The following is a 15,344-nucleotide window of genomic DNA, read 5'->3' as shown; positions in this document are numbered from 1 at the left end:
ACTCTTTAGGAAGTGCAATTCGATATCACATTCTGAGCTTTTTCTCAAACGTGATTCTGATGGAAAGGGAAAAAGCATCTTAGAATTCTCTCGTTAGAGCACAGATCCCATGCCACATCCACCACAGGGTCTTCCTTGATCCTCGTGCACAGACAGGATCCATGTTGACTCCTCTACTCTGTGCACCCCTGTTTTCCTTGCACACAATGAGGGCAGTGGGCAAGTCAGAGGGTTCTGACACTGTTGAGTTATTCTTACTGGCTGAGATCATGTGTTTGGAGCCATCATAGGTAGGAGCCATACCCAAGAAGCTTGGGAGGACATAGGCTCAGTATGTCCCTTTGATTTGCACTCTAAGTCCTTCCGCGTCTCATTTTATTCTTTGATCCCTGGTGTATTTGTCTATTTTCTGTTGCTTACAACAGAATACCTGAAACTGAGCGATTTATAAGGAAAATTATGTATTAAAGTTATGGAGGCTGAGAAGTCCAAGAGGCCACAGGTGGTGAAGACCTTCTTGCTGGTGGGGAACTCTCTGCAGAGTCCCGAGGTAGAGCAGGGTGTTGTATAGTGCGGGGCTGAGTATGCTAATGTGCTGTCTCAGGTCTTTCTGTCTCCTCTTACAATGCCACCAGTCTCACTCCCATGATAACCCATTCATCCATTCATCCATGAATGGATTAATTCACATCCACGAATGGATTAATTCATTCACAAGTGTAGGGTCCTCATGGCCCAATCACCTCTTAAAGGCCCACCTCTCAGTATTGCCACATTGGGGATTAAGTGTCAACATGATTTGGGGAGGGAACGTTCAAACCATAGCAGGCACCTAAACCTCTCCAATCTCCAAGCCTTTTTTCCAAACTGGAAGCTGCTAGACTCCAATAAATCCCTCCTGACGTGTGATATTTCATACTCAGATGCTGTTTTCTCATTAGCACGAGTAGGGGACTCCATAACCCAGGTAACTACAGGTGAAGCTAAGCAGATTATTCTTGGCCTGACCCTCCACCTACTTGGTTGAATGCTGAGTTCCTTCCTTATATGATTCTTGGGATTACAATAATGTAATCATTAAGGAATCTCTTCCCTCCTTATCTCACCTGCATCTTCCTAAATCTTCTCGATTAAGGCATGTTCTTTAAATCTGTGATTCAGTAGAAAATTTCCATTTCTGTGATCTTAGCAGAAAAAACTTACTCATATTTTTAGAACCATATAATTTTACTATTGTAAATCTTCTGATGAAATACATTTTAAATAAGCTTCACTGAATCAAGTACATTTCTCTTCTTAAATAAAATGAACTTCCTTTTCACCAACCATATTCTACCCTCATCTTCAGAATCTTTGAGATGTATTCTCCTGGCACATGTATTCTCCTGGTTTGTGTTACATCCTTCCAATACTGTGATTATGCTGAAACCTTGTCCTCCTGATATCCCCCAGCAGAAAGCACAGGACCAACCCATAGTAGATGCTCAGTAAAGGCGTGTAAGAGAACAGCCTTATCCCTCATTGGAATATACATGGATTTGCGAGGAGATGGTAACCCAGGCCACCTATCTCCCTGAAGTTTTGAAGTCAGCACAGATAATGTGTGGTGACAGTCACCCACTAAGATCAGGACTTAAGAAAAGGCTGTCAAATTAGGGAAGGGAGCTTCCTTTCCTGGCTTGAATAATATTTTTGTTGAATTTTTGGCATAAAAGCAGATTCTTGGCTCTTTTTATTTGACTGTTCATAGCATTCTTTTCTTGTGAGAGCCTGTTAATTAATATGCTAGATACCCTCTGTTGTTTTACTCGGACTTTTCGAAAATTCAGTCACACTGCACAACACACTATGGCTTTCATTTTTATACTTTCTCAACCAAGTGCAAATTAAGATAGCCCTTGAAAAAATCTCTTCTCTAAAGCACCTTCTTGCATTGTGTGTTTGTTGAGTAGCCATTGCTCCCTAAACAGCATTCACAGTACTTACACCAAATACTTACTGTTTATTAGGTACCAGGTATGGTTCTAGGAACTTCTACACATATATGGAGGAGATGAGGTCAGGGTAGGCAGGAGCTGGGTTCTAGAGACCCCATCAGCCATGGTACCTGCAGCAGCAGGATTTCTGATTCAAGATGTATGAAAGTATATTCTTTATATATATATATTCTTTACATATATATAAATTCTTTATATATATATTCTTTACATATATATAAATTCTTTATATATATATTCTTTACATATATATAAATTCTTTATATATATAAAGAATTTAATTTCCACAATGAACCAGTGAAGTTGAGATGACTATTATCCCCATTTCACAGATGGATGAGGCCACACACAGTTGGAAGAATGGCCCCAAGCTACCCAGCTAAGAAGCTGAGCTGAAATTAGATTCCAGATGGATGAGCTCCAGAGTCTAAGCTCATAACCAGTCGACTCCATCCCTCTCACACGGGAAACAGAGCGTAGGCTGTTGATCAGTTCCATATGCAAAAAGATCTTTGGAAAATGCAAATGCAAGGAGGTGTGCTCATAAAAATATGAAATTGAGAAGTCTTATCGAAATAGAAAAAGTCATCTGAAAATGAATTATTTATTATGCACAAAGCCACTGCCTTTTCTTTTCAGCCCATTCTGTTGCCTCTGATGTTCCCTAAGGAGCCATCCTCTCCAGAGGTGATTTATAATGAGATGGTGGTGTCGGCTGAACTTCAATGCTTTTAAAGGCCCATAGTACAAAACAAATGCAGGAGAGTTATTGCTTTTGTTGCTCACCATGTGGTTATTACAGCCCTAGCTGTTGTACAACCAGTTGCTATCAGTGAACAAATAAGCTATGATGTAACTCATTTTAGAGGTACCGCAGAAGCACAGTCCATTTGAAAAGCATTTCTTGAGCTCACTATGTGCTGGGCACTTGCCTTTGTCTTGAGATTTAGCAGAGCTCATGCCACTCAGGGGAAGCAGCTGGGAAATGTGTCAAAAATAATTGAGCAAGATAATTTCAGAATTAATACATGCTTGGAAGAAAATAGAACAGGGTATCATGGAGGGAAAGACTCACTGAGATGTGCTCTTTCAGACTAGGTTGTTCCTGCAGAGATGACATTTGAGCTCAGACATTGATCCAGGAAGGGCCCAGCCTGGGAAGTTGTGAAAGGAGCTGGCTTTCCAGACAGAAGGAAAAGTGGGTGCCGAAGCCCAAAGCAGGGGCCAGCCCTGAGTGCTTTCGAGTGGAAAAAGGTCCAGTGCAACTGGAGATAGTGAGTGGGGAAATGGTACAAGGAGATGAGGTCAGGGTAGGTGGGAGCTGGGTACTAGAGACCCCATCAGGCACGGTACATGCTGCAGGATTTCTGGTTCAAGATGTTTATATCTGATATGATCATGATTTATTTTTTAATATCACTCTGAATGCTATGAGGAGATCAGATTTGCAGGGAGAGATCCACAATGGAAATAGAAAGACCACTTGGGGGCTCCTTTGGTGGTCCAGGTAGAAAGGATGACAACTTGGAATAGGGTGATGAATGGGGATGGTGAAGATAAGTGCAAGGTGTCAGGATATATTTCCTAAGTATAGCACGAGGACTTGCTTATAGACTGGACAAGGAGTGTGTTTGAACAGCAGAGAGCATATGTGAGTCTAGACTAGACAGACTGTCCAGTGAAACTTTCCGAGATTATATAAACGTTCTATAATCTAAGCCATCCAGTATGGTGGCCACAGCCACATGTGGGTTATTGGGTTCTAGAAATGTGGATTGTGTCACTGAGTAACTGAATTTCTAAAATTAATATTAACATAAACAGCCATGTGTGCTAGTGGCTATCAGGTTAGACAGTATCTAAAAATTTGGCTGGGGGGATCAGGGGAATTCACATCGTTTACTGAGATGATGGTGGTTGGTATACTCTCCACTTGCCGTGCGGACCTACTGTTTGTTGTTCTCCACCCTGCTGTGTGCCCCTGGGGTCTTTCCTTTATGGATTTCATTGAACAGGCTGCCCCGCCCACTGGCTTCTGCTTGAGCTCAGCCTATGTAAGGCACTGAGAGGAGAGAGGAGGTCAGATAGAAGTTCCTTCCCTAATAAACACAGTTTGTCGATGGCCGTGCGCTCCATCAGAAGCACCTGCTATTGTCAGTGAACTCTCTCATTAGGCAACAGCAGCAGTGCCGGTTGTGATGTTTGGGTTGTCAACACAGCCATGTATGTCAGTCTGCACTTACAGCTGTCTCATTCACACCCTTCTACATAGAGGTGCAAGTATCTGAGTGCACCATTATGACTTACGGTGCTGTTCCTGCCCCAAAAATTTATGTATTCGAGTACTTATTATTTTATTATAAACTGTTTTCTTTTATTTATATTTTATAATTCAGTGAAAATATTGTACCAATTTTTAAAATATGTGTATTGGTAGATTATATTAATTATGGTTCTCATTTCAGGACAGTAAAGTAAGTGCTACTTTATTTGTTACATAAATATTTGTTACATAAAAGAAGCAATAGCTCAAATAGAGTTGAAAACAATGGGGTTGGCAAACACTTTCTGTGAAGGGACAGGTAGTAAATATATTCAGCCTCGCAAGCCACACGGTCTCCGTGCAACAATTCCACCCTGCACGTAGGACCAGAAGGCAGCCGGAAACCTGTAAGCAAATGGGTGTAACTGACTTCCAATAAAAAGCTGAAACTTTGTGAGAGCTGAAACTTTAATTTCATATAATTTTCATGTGTCACAAAGCAGTGTACTTCTTTTGATTTTTTTTAACCACGTATATGAATGCATAAAGCATTCGTAGCTGCAGGACATACAAAAACGACAGCTTTTGCGGGCTGTGATTTGCCTATCCCAGCTCTAATGTCAGTGTAGCCTTTGCTTATCCAGGCCTGAGGTCCTCATTCTGGGGGTTGAAAATCCCCCCCTACAATCCCCAATTATGATATAAACTTTTGTCTCCTTGAATGAAGGGTTTCCTAAAAATAAAAAAGTAGTGTTCTTGTGAGAAAAGTGTATTTTCCACAGAGAACAGAGATGAATTGTGACTGTATGTCACCCCATGGAGAGTGTCCGCGGAGTTAACCGAGGCAGGAAGCTTGAGCTGCATTTTCCCTTGATCATTCTGAAGGCATCTCAGGTTTGATAGCTCAGCCCCAAGCCTGTTAATCCCTGTCATGAGCGAACCCTCCCGACGGTGCAGCCTTCCATCCTTTCAGAGTCCTGTGGGGTCTCCAGCACTCATGATGCCTAGTCTTCCTTCATCTTTCTTCATGTCCCTCACATTCTTTGGTGAACTTCATTGTCTTCCTCTTTGGTGGCGTCCACTGGACAGCGTCAGAGCTTGTTTGCTCTGTAGCTGGCAATGACCTTTGAATTAAACTCATATAAGGGTTGAAGGCAGAATTGAAAGGAGAACTGGAAACTGATTTAAGGGCATGTTTGTGACTAATTCTCAGGTTCCTAATGTGACTAATTGCTCAGAGCCAATGATTCCTTGCCTCTTGAATTGCTTTCTAAGGACTGACTCACTCCTTAGCATCTAAAATCTTGTCAGCAACTACCAGAAGGTGAAAACACCTTTCACGAAGGCTGGAGTGCATGAGGGATTCATATTTCAGGTTTTATGCCAGCTGCCAAGCCCACAGTCCTCTCTTGTATCTGTGAGACTTGTATTTCTCACAAGAAAGACCACCTAAAGCCCAACTCAAAATTCCAGCAAGCCTTCGGATCCACCTAGTTTGCAGGTGCCATCCAGCTTTGCCAGGCTTATGTTTTAGGGTGAATCTGATTTTGGTATTCTGTAATGTGTGGTTCAGATCATGGTGCACAAAATCCAGCCTCAACAGTAAGGCCTTTTCTGACCACCCCGTCTAAAGAGCATCCTGTGGCATTCTGTATTCCCTTATCCTCACTTACCTTCTCTCCATGGTATTTCTTTGCACCTAACATACCTTGTTTCTGTCCAGCGTCTGATCCCCAAGGGAATAGGGGTAGTTGTGTTCATGCTGTGTTTGTAGCACTTGGACTGCTGTCCATTCCATGGCAGAAGCTCAGTAACCATGCTGGTGCTGGGGAACGAATCAGATGGAGCCAATTCAGATACCTGACCTGAAAGTCTGTAACTGAGCAGACTTTGGGTGAGGTAGATGACCTTTCTGCACCTCACTTTTGTCATCTGCAAACTGGGGATAATCATGGTGCCTCTACTTCACAGGGTGATGTAAAATGTAATGAGTGTGGAAGTCAAACACGTAGCACGGGGTCTGCCACTCAGTGGCTTTACAGTAAATACACATGATGCTCTTAACAGCAATGCCAAAGAAGATGTATTTGGGGATATTCACATGCAAAAAAATTAAAGTAGCTATCACTTTTTTTTTTTTTTTTTTGAGACGGAGTCTTGCTCTATTGCCCAGGCTGGAGTGCAGTGGTGTGATCCCGGCTCACTGCAACCTCTGCCTCCCAGGTTCAAGCAATTCTCTGCCTCAGCCTCCCGAGTAGCTGGGACTACAGGTGCCTGCCACCACGTCTGGCTAATTTTTTGTATTTCTAGTAGAGACAGAGTTTCACCATCTTGGCCAGGCTAGTCTTGAACTCCTGACCTTGTGATCCACCCTCCTCCGCCTCCCAAAGTGCTGGGATTACAGGTGTGAGCCACTGCCCTCGACCATCACTTTTTTCTTCTACAAGTTTTTCAAGAAATTAAGGTAAAAGTAATGTTGAATGTCCTCTAGGGATGAAAAGACTAAATAAATCTATGATATTTTACACAGTAAGTAATAATGGCTGTGCTCTGTGTGTGGAGCCTAAACTCTTCTATCAGGCAGGCACCAAATGACAAAATGCTGCATCTGTTAGGACCTTTTCAAATTCAAAACAAACTGGTTTATGCAGAAATGAGAATTTATTGGTCCACTGTTTAAGACTGGATTCGCTTGGTTATGTGAACAGTCAGAATGAGTCCAATTAGGGCATCAACCTACCCTAAACTGGTAACAATCACCAGATACCCAGGTCAGGCTAAGACAGACTTCCTAAACTCATCATAACCATGAGGACAGTATCGCCGTAACTCGCTAAGATCAGCTTCGTCTAAATGCAGTCAGTAAAAATGGATACTTGGATAAATTCAGGCTTCCAATAGAAAGGAGCAGAAGCTGGGAAACACATGAAGTTTGAAAAAAAGAAAATCCTCAGCCAAAAAATCACAGGACAGATATGGTTATATAGAATTTTGGGTGAAGGAGGTAACTGCTTTTCCATTTATTTACAAAACAAATCTTAAAACCTTCAAAAAAAATAAAACCTACTTCCTGTAGAAAATGTACTTGAAAAATCAAAATAATAGAGAGGCATGTGAAGAAAGGACCTACCCACTAATCCTCATTAATGAAACACACGTGGCTGGACAGGGAAGCGATGACTCCTGCCTTCGAGATGACATGGCTAGCACCGTGACCCTGAATGAAGCCAACATTCCTGTCCAGTGTAGCTGGTCATTGATACCTAAATCAAAGTGCTTGGTTGGTGATATTCAACATCGAAGATTAGGCTTTAGCTAAGATTTAAAGCTTTGAAATGTATTTTTTTTAATAACCTATGAACTTCCCATCAAAAAGGATTTGACAAACATGTAACAGTGTTTTTTGACAATCTTAAGCTCAAGGCCAGGCTACCTCTAATCACATTTTCCTAAAGAATCAGCACTTTTCTTCACAATCAATTTAATTTTCTTTGGTTCACCCGCAGTGGTTTTTTGGTTTGTTAATTCATCTAATGCTAGATATTTTTTTTTCTGTTTGTTTTTCTCTTTGCAGCATGCTCACAGAGTTTGCTGTTAATCCCCAAGGCTATAGCAAGTAGATATAGATCAGTTTCTCTAATGAAACGATGGTGTGTGTCAGAGAATGTTATGTCTAGATCAGAAAAGATGAGAAAAGTTGCTATTTACACTTTTTTTTTTTAATTGTAAAAACACAAGTAACGTAAATAGGAATGGGAAGAAGGGACATTTTAATGCCTTATGGGTAGCTGTATCATTAAACAACAGAAAGGCCACCCTGCAGTAGAGTTCTTTAAAATTACTACCTAAGGGATATGGTAGTTACAGTTCAAAGTGACTTTTTACAGAACTTATTTTTCCTAAACCTGTCAGCAACAAACTGGAAGGAAATACTTAAACTGCACTGTATGGTTCCACGCAGATCTGTTTTCCTGACAATTTTTAAATGGAAATGGAGCCTATTCGTTTTCATGAATTTGCAGTTATATGCAAGTATAATAAGACAACATATGGAAAAGCAATGCAATGATTAAGGAAAGGATTTTGCAAAGCATGTTAACAGAGATCTGAGAGTCCTATCTACTAAATCTGTCATTTTCATTTTGCAAATGTGACTAGCCAGTTAATTATTTTACTTAATGTGAGAGTATTAAGTATTACACACCTCTTACTGTATGCAACAGATTCATCTTTGAAAAACAGAGAAAAGTTAAATTCTTTCCTAAGATATGAAACAAGTGGCAAATTTAGCCTTCTGGTGTAACAACCTTGGTGTAATGATGGAACCCAGAACCCATATCTTTCTAGAAAAAAATCCTTCCTGGATTTAAAGGAATTTGCCTTGTAGTAATAAAATTGGGAGATAGTAATAAACATGCAGTTCAACCACCGAGAAACGATTCAGCTCTACAAAATAAAGAGAATGTCTTCTTTATTAAGTGTCTGGACAGTTGTTGTATGTTGCTACCTGGTTCACACCATGCAGCCTCTTCACAAAACATTGTATCAATGCTGTACCATCAAGAGAAATGGCCATTATGGCATGGCCATTTTGCAGATGAGAAAATTAAGGCTGGTGGAAAGAAAATAAGTTACTGGAAGTCACATGACTAAAATGGATGTCTGACTCCAGCACTGATGCTTTTACACCACCAGGATTTAAGCATGGAACTATATTAGTAAGAATATACAGGGCCAATGCAGCAAAAGGCATAAACATGTCTGTGTGTCCGACAAAGAGCAGGAAGGAAACATTCGTCCCACGCATGGATGGATTGAAAAGGTCTGCCTCGGCCAGGCGCAGTGGATCATGCCTGTCATCCCAGCACTTTGGGAGGCCGAGGCGGGTGGATCACGAGGTCAGGAGATCGAGACCATCCTGGCTAACACGGTGAAACCCCGTCTCTACTAAAAATACAAAAAAATTGGCCGGGCGTGGTGGCGGGCACCTGTAGTCCCAGCTACTGGGGAGGCTGAGGCAGGAGAATGGCATGAACCCGGGAGGTGGAGGTTGCCATGAGCCAAGACGGAGCCACTGCACTCCAGCCTGGGCGAAAGAGTGAGACTCCGTCTCAAAAAAAAAAAAAAAAAAAAAAAAAAACAAAAGAAAAAGAAAAGGTCTGCCTCATGCCATGGTCCTGAGGCGTGAGGACCACATTTATCTTCAAAATGGAGGATGGCAAAGCAGAGCTGGGGCATGACTAAGTGATGGACATGGAATATTAGAAGCTTTCTGAATAACGGGAGAAAATAAGTGAGGCTCTCAAGAAGAAAAACCCATGTTTCTGTCACCCTTGATCACAGTAACTTTGGGAAATTTCTATTTTGGTATCTGCCTCTTCTTATCTGTGAAATAATGTCACAATGACCCCATCTACTTAATAGAATTCTTGACTTTTTGTTAGGAAGATCAGTGATAATATGTTTTAAAACAGCCTATGAATTTTCCATCATATAATGGAATTCTCTCTGTAACATCTCCCCTGGGAAATTGTCTAGCTTTCATTGATCTTCTCTGGGGACAGGAAATAATGCATTACCTCTTAGGGAAACCCATGCTTTTCTATATAAATAGACATAATAGATAAATATGTGGGTAAAGTATGGTTATGAATATAGATGATAGAGAAAAAGATAATAAAGCTATAAATGTTATGTATACAGAGATAGATGACAGATAGGTAGGTAGGTAGGTAGGTAGGTAGATAGATACATAGATAGATAGATAGATAGATAGATAGATAGATTGATTGATTGATTTGTAGAAATAATGTCTAGTGGATGGCTCGCTTTCATTTTATTATTCATTTAAGTCATTATTGGTACTCCTCTTTCCCATGTCCTTATATCCAACCCAATACCAAGTCCTGTTGATTTTACCTGAAAAAAAGATGGATTTATGTATTTTTCAAATCTATCCCTTTCTTCCTGTATCCACTGCCCCTATTGTACTCCAAACTGTTCTTTTTTCTAGTGTAAACCATTACAAATGTTTCAACTACTCTTAATCTCTCTCCACACTGTTTTCTATACTGTAGATGGTAATCTTTTATAACTTTATTTTTGATGATGTCCTTATCTCATACTTAAAACATATCTATGACTTTCTTTGGCTCTTAGATGAGACACCAGAATACTTCACATGGCAAACAAAACCTAGCCTACGTGGTCTAACCCCTGCCTACATTTCCAGTCTCTTCTAGTATCATCTTTTTCTAGCCCTTCCTAACTATGAGACAACCGGAAAGTATAGTTTTTCTTGCCTAAAAAGGGTTAGGAAATTCACGGTAGTCTCCTGCACAGTGTCCCATAGAATGTCTCTTTCTTGGGTTTAAATAACTCTTGGTTCTACCAATTATTATTATTCTGTAACTACTCTGCACATTCTTCTCCAGATACTCTTGGGTTGATTAGTATCCTCAGAGATGATGGTTTATCTTCTTTTCAGCATTAAGTTGTCTATCAGTCTCAGTTTTGGACCCAAACTTAATCTGTAGTCCCAAAACTGAAAATGGTGTTCCAGGTACGGATTGACAAAGAAGAGAGTTGAACTAGACTTTAGTAGATCATTTTAAGCACCCTATTTTGATTAACCCCAGCCAACTCTCTGTGACTGTTCTTGGAAAGGTGCATTGCATTATTGACTCCCAAGTCCTAAGTCTCTCTCTGTCCTTTTCACAGGCTGGTCCTCAGCTACATCTTCATGGTAATTGTTCTTGTACAGTGAGGATTTTGAGCCTGAGAGTTAAATTTGGCATTTATCTCTAAAATATCATCTCACTGGACACAGTCCATCGTCATTGCAGCCTGTTGAAATATTTTAGGATCTTGGATCTGTGATAGAGCATTTTTATTATAACTCTCAGTTCTGTATCATGTATAACTGAGATTCGCATGCCATCAATTTCCTCAGTCAGCTTATTAACTGACATTCAGAACAGGGATGGACAATACCTTCTGCAGAATACCAAGGGTTCTGGGACAATGTGCATGTTACATCTTCTTCCAACCTCATGAGCTTCTCTTTTTTAAATCTCCTTTCCTTGTTTCTTCTTATCTACACATCCCACAAACACTGGACTGCTCTGAACAGTCCAGATTTTCTGCCTGTTTCGAGTCCTTGGGTGATCTCATCCTTCCTTGTGGCTTTAAATATCATCTATTTATTGATAATTCAGAAATGTGATCACATTACTCACAGTCACTTTAAGGACATAAGTGGTGAGACCCTCTGAAGGAAGCGGACTGCTCCTGCAGGATCAGGAGACACCCCAAATACTGGGGGTGCCCCAACTGTGAAAGTGGGAAAGGGAGACCCTCCTCTTCCAAACACATGCCCCCACTGGAGAAGCTGAAGGTCTGTTTGTGGAAGAAGTTTCTAACTTTACCTGGGGCTGAGTCAAGTTAGAGAGCCAAGCGAAATACAGTGGTAGAGGAAGCAGCAGAAAGGCCCTGGGAGCTCGCTGGGTCCCCAAGCAGCCCATTCCTGCCTGGCACCACAAGGATCTATGGGGAGGGTGGCCAGAGGAACAGGGGGTAAAACTCCACAGGGAGAAGGAATTCTCTAGCTGAACTTTGTAACAATTTGAATGGGGCGAGAAGCCTCCTGGCCAGAACTCGGGAGAGAGCTTGCAGACTTCACAGGCTGGGAAGAACCAAGACCTTTTTTTCCGAAGCTGGAAGGCAGGTAGCCCAGGGCAAGTTTTCAAGCCATCTCACCCTCCGCCTGGAGACAGACTGTTGCGGAGGGCACAATGGGAGTGAAACCAGCCCTTCGGTTGGCGTGGGAGCTGGGTGAGGCCTGTGACTGCCAGCTTTCCCCCACTTTCCTGACAACCTACGTGACTCAGCAGAGGCAGCCATAATCCTCTTAGGTACACAACTCCAATAACTGGGAATCACCTCCATCCCCCACAGCAGCAGCAGCAACAGCAGCAAGACCCACCCAAGGAGAGTCTGAGCTCAGACATGCCTAGTCCTGCCCCCACCTGATGGTCCTTCCCTATCCACCCTGGTAATGGAAGACAAAGAGCATACAACCTTGGGAGATCTAGGGTCCCGCCCACCGCTGGTCCCTCTCTACACTACTACAACTGGGAAGTGCCACCAGCACAAACATAGAGCATTAAACAGCCAAAGCTAAAGATCCTCATGGAATCCATTGCACACCCCTGCCACCTCCACTGGAACAGGCACTGGTATCCATGGATGAGAGACCCATAGATGGATCACATCACGGGACTCTGTGCAGACAACCCCCAGTACCAGCCCGGAGCCAGGTAGACTCACTGAGTGGCTAGACTCAGAAGAGAGACAATAATCACTGCAGTTTGGCTCACAGGAAGCCACATCCATAGGAAAAGGGGGAGAGTATTACATCAAGGGACTACCCCATGGAACAAAAGAATCTGAACAACAGCCTTCAGCCCTAGACCTTCCCTCTAACAGAGCTTACTCAAATGAGAAGGAACCAGAAAACCACCTCTGGTAATATGACAAAACAAGGCTCTTCAATACCCCTTCGAAGATCATGCTAGTTCACCAGCAATGGATCCAAACCAAGAAGAAATCTCTGATTTACCTGAAAAAGAGTTCAGGAGGTTAGTTATTAAGCTAATAAGGGAGGGTCAGGAGAAAGGCAAAGCCCAATGCAAGGAAATCCAAACAATGATACAAGAAGTGAAGGGAGAAATATTCAAGGAATTAGATAACTTAAGAAAAAAACAACAAAAAATTCAGGAAATTTGGACATATTTTTAGAAATGTGAAATGCCCTGGAAAGTCTCAGCAACAGAATCGAACAAGTAGAAGAAAGAAACTCAGAGCTTGAAGACAAGGTCTTTGAATTAACTCAACCCAACAATGACAAAGAAAAAAGAATAAGAAAATATGAACAAAGCCTCCGAAAAGTCTGGGATTATATTAAATGACTAAACCTAAGAATAATCAGTGTTCCTGAGGAAGAAGAGAATTCTAAAAGCTTGGAAAACATATCTGGGGGAAAATCGAGGAAAACTTCCCTGGCCTTGCTAGAGAGCTGGACATCGAAATACAAGAAGCATAAAAAACACCTGGGAAGTTCATGGCCAAAAGACCTTCACCTAGGCACACTGTCATCAGGTTATCTCAAGTTAAGATGAAGGAAAGAATCTTAAGAGCTGTGAGACAGAAGCACCAGGTAACCTGTAAAGGAAAACCTATCAGATTAACAGCAGATTTCTCAGCAGAAACCCTACAAGCTAGAAGGGATTGGGGGCCTATCTTCAGCCTCCTCAAACAAAATAATTATCAGCCAAGAAGTTTATATCCAGAAAAACTAAGCACCATATATGAAGGAAAAATACAGTCGTTTTCAGACAAACAAATGCTGAGAGACTTCGCCATTACCAAGCCACCACTACAAGAACTGCTAAAAGGAGCTCTAAATCTTGAAACAAATCCTGGAAACACATCAAAACAGAACCTTTTTAAAGCATAAATCACACAGGACTTGTAAAACAGAACTACAAGTTAAAAAGCAAAAACAACAAAAAACCAAAGTACACAGGCAACAAAGAGCATGATGAATGCAAGGGTACCTCACATTTCAATACTAACATTGAATGTAAATGTCCTAAATGCTCCACTAAAAACCACAGAATACATAAGAACCCAGCCAACTATCTGCTGCCCTCAGGAGACTCACCTAACATGTAAGGACTCACATAAACTTAAAGTAAGGGAGTGTCATGCAAATGGACACCAAAAGCGAGCAAGAGTAGCTACAGACAAAACAAACTTTAAAGCAATAGCAGTTAAAAGAGACAAAGAGGGAAATTATATAATGGTAAAAGGCCTTGTCCAACAGGAAATCATCACAATCCTAAACATATATGCATCTAACACTGGAGCTCCCAAATTTATACAACAATTACTAATAGACCGAAGAAATGAGATAGACAGCAACACAGTAATAGTGGGGGACTTTAGTACTCCACTGACAGCGCTAGACAGGTCATCAAGACAGAAAGTCAACAAAGAAACAATGGATTTAAGCTATACCTTGGAACAAATGGACTTAACAGATATATACAGAACATATCATCCAACAACCGCAGAATACACATTCTATTCAACAGCGCATGGAACTTTCTCCAAGATAGACATATCATAGGGCATAAAAATGAGCCTCAATAAATTTAAGAAAATTGAAATCATATCAAGGACTCTCTCAGACCACAGTGGAATAAAACTGGAAATCAACTCCAAAAGGAACCTTCTAAACCAGGCAAATATATGGAAATTAAATAACCTGCTCCTGAATGAGCATTGGGTCAAAAACAAAATCAAGATGGAAATTTAAAAATTCTTCAAACCGAACGACAATAATGTCACAACCAATCAAAACCTCTGGGATACAGCAAAGGCAGTGCTAAAAGGAGTGTTCATAACCCTAAATGCCTACATCAAAAAGACTGAAAGAGCACAAACTGACATTTTAAGGTCACACCTTAAGGAGCAAGAGAAACAAGAACAGACCAAACCCAAACCCAGCAGAAGAAAGGAAATAACCAAGATCAGAGCAGAACCAAATAAAATTGAGAGAACAACAACAAAAATACAAAACATAAATGAAACAAAAAGCTGGTTCTTTGAAAAGATAAATAAAGTTGATGGGCCATTAGCAAGATTAACCAAGAAAAGAAGCGAGAAAATCCAAATAACTTCATGAAGAAATGAAACAAGAGATATTACAACTAACACCACTGAAATACAAAAAAATCATTCAAGGTTACTATGAACACCTTTATGCACATAAGCTAGAAAACCTAGAAAAGATGGATAAATTCCCGGAAAATTACAACCCTCCTAGCCTAAATCAGGAAGAATTAGATACCCTGAACAGACCAATAACAAGCAGCAAGATTGAATTGGTAATTAAAAAATTACCAACAAAAAAAAGTCCAGGACCAGACAGATTCATAGCAGAATTCTACCAGACATTAAAAGAATTGGTAGCAATCATTTTGACACTATTCCACATGATAGAGAAAGAAGGAACCCTC

General features: G+C 41.0%; 1 protein-coding gene across 2 annotated transcripts in view; it reads left to right on the top strand.

Moving 5' to 3' along the window:
- TMEM132D (transmembrane protein 132D) overlaps window positions 1-15,344 on the top strand; it is an 824,780-nt gene that overhangs the window by 576,909 nt on the left and 232,527 nt on the right. The window lies entirely within an intron of this gene.

The sequence above is a fragment of the Pongo abelii genome, chromosome 10 (assembly GCF_028885655.2).
Source record: "Pongo abelii isolate AG06213 chromosome 10, NHGRI_mPonAbe1-v2.0_pri, whole genome shotgun sequence".
NCBI lineage: Eukaryota > Metazoa > Chordata > Mammalia > Primates > Hominidae > Pongo > Pongo abelii.
Note: the sequence above shows the minus strand (reverse complement) of the source record. Positions and strands in the feature narration are given on the sequence as shown.